The sequence below is a fragment of the Arachis hypogaea genome, chromosome 20 (genome assembly GCF_003086295.3).
Source record: "Arachis hypogaea cultivar Tifrunner chromosome 20, arahy.Tifrunner.gnm2.J5K5, whole genome shotgun sequence".
Classification (NCBI taxonomy): Eukaryota; Viridiplantae; Streptophyta; class Magnoliopsida; order Fabales; family Fabaceae; genus Arachis; species Arachis hypogaea.
In genome coordinates, this window is record NC_092055.1 from 76968131 (window position 1) to 76970318 (window position 2188).

The following is a 2188-nucleotide window of genomic DNA, read 5'->3' on the forward strand; positions in this document are numbered from 1 at the left end:
GGTTGGAGTTTTGGGGCCTATGGTCTTGAGTTTGGTTTTGCTAGTTTTTCCACCCAAATTTGAGTGGTTCTTCCAACCAGGATTATAGGTTTTGGAGTGTGGATCATAGGGTTGTCTTGATGAGTTTCCAATATAATTGGCTTGCTCCCAATCACCTTCTTCCTCTGCATTCACCCTTTCTTGAGCTTGTGGTTGAGTATGGACTACTGCAACTTGGTTCATTTCCATATGCTTGGTGAGGTCAGCCAATTGCTTGGTGATCAACTTGTTTTGAGCTAGCAATGCATGCATGTGATTAAGCTCCATCACCCCTCTGTTTGAATTTCTATCAGAGGTATAGAAGTACTCACTGTTGGCCACAGTTTCTATGATGTCAATGGCCTCATCAATTGTCTTCTTCTTGTTGAGAGAGCCTCCTAAAGAGTGATCTAAAGCCTTCTTTGATTCTTGTGACAAGCCTTCATAGAAGATGTGCAACTGTACCCATTCATTGAACATGTCCGGGGGGCATTTTCTTGTCAACTCCTTGTATCTCTCCCATGCTTTATAGAGAGTTTCACCATCTTGTTGTTTGAATATTTGTACCTCATCCCTCAACCTGTTAACTCTTTGGGGAGGGTAGAATCTTGCCAAGAATTTGTTCACCACCTCTTCCCAAGTTGTCAAGCTCTCCTTAAGAAATGATTCTAGCCACTTTGCTGCCTTGTCCCTGAGAGAAAAGGGGAACAACAACAGTTTGTAGGTGTCAAGATGGACATCATTGGACTTCACTATATCACATATTCTCACAAATGTGGTTAGATGTTAGTTGGGGTCTTCCTGGGCACTTCCTCCAAATGAACAATTATTTTGAACAAGGGTGATAAGTTGAGGTTTTAACTCAAAGTTGTTGGCATGAATGGTTGGTTTTAGGATGCTACTTCTACAAATCCGAGGATTGGGATTGATATAAGAGCCTAAAACTCTCCTCTCTTGCCCAACATGATTGGCTGCACCCTCTCTAAAATGATTATGCACCTCTTCTTCATGATGGTTTTCTATATCATCCTCCATATTTATATCCAGGTCCTCCTCTTCTTCCTCTGTACCAACAACCCTTTTTCCTCTTGCTTCCCTCCTTAGTCTAACGAAGGTCCTCTCAGGTTCAGATTCAAAAGAGGTTGAAGCTCCTCTTCTTCTACCTGTCATACAATCAACAAAAACACACTAGAAAGATACAAGTAAAGGACTCACTCTTATTGAGAATTATGCTTAGGATGAGTAGTGCAATTGATCAAACAGTTAGTGGGTTAGTATGCTGAAATGTAAATAAGCAATGGAAAAATAAATCAAAGTGCTGAAACTGAAAGTAACTAAGCTGAAATGAACAAATCAACAAAGAAAATAAAATTTTCAATCTAGTTATCCTCTAATTTAATCATTGTCAATGCAAAATCAATCCCCGGCAACGGCGCCATAAACTTGATGCCAAATCTCCCTCGGTAAGTATACCAAATTATCGTCAAGTAAAAACTCACAATAGAGTGAGGTCAAATTCCACAGGGATTGATTGGTTCAGCAACTTTAATTAAAGGAATTTTCTAATTAAATTAAGCAAAGTTGGGTTGAGAGTTGCAGAAAGTAAAATGGCAGGAAAGTAAATAACAAGAAATGTAAATGACAAAAAGTAAATTGTAGAATATAAATTGCATGAAAGTAAACTTGCAGAAATTTAAATGGGAATGGGGATGATGAGCATAAATGTAAATAGCGGAATTAAAGAGAATGGGTAAGATCATAGATGGGGGAATTCATTAGGCTTAGGAGATGTTGCATTCTCCGGATCAAGTTCATTCTTATCTCTTCGTCAATCAATGCATTTATTGATCTCTTGGCAATCTTAGGTGATTTAATCCCAATTCTTTGGCAATCCAATCTCTCTAAGCTTGAACAATTTCCCAATTTCTTGATCTAATTTCTCATGGAAAGATATGAAATACGGTCACTGATTATACTACATATTTTTCTAGATAAAAGCATTGGTAGGATTATATATCACAGTATCCATCCAACCCCCTATCCAGTCCAACATGAGAATGCATTTCTAGCAAGATTTTCTCATTCCTTTTTCAAGGTTCAAAGGAAATCCAAGTATGAGCGATTCTCTTCCGAGACAATTACACAATTGGATGAAGATCGAAAGCTTTCA

General features: G+C 38.3%; 1 non-coding gene across 1 annotated transcript; it reads left to right on the forward strand.

Moving 5' to 3' along the window:
* Positions 1-496: 496 nt before the first annotated feature.
* LOC112787471 (small nucleolar RNA R71) lies at positions 497-600 on the forward strand. Its single transcript, XR_003194883.1, has one exon. It is a non-coding gene; the product is annotated as a small nucleolar RNA R71 (small nucleolar RNA).
* Positions 601-2188: the final 1588 nt, after the last annotated feature.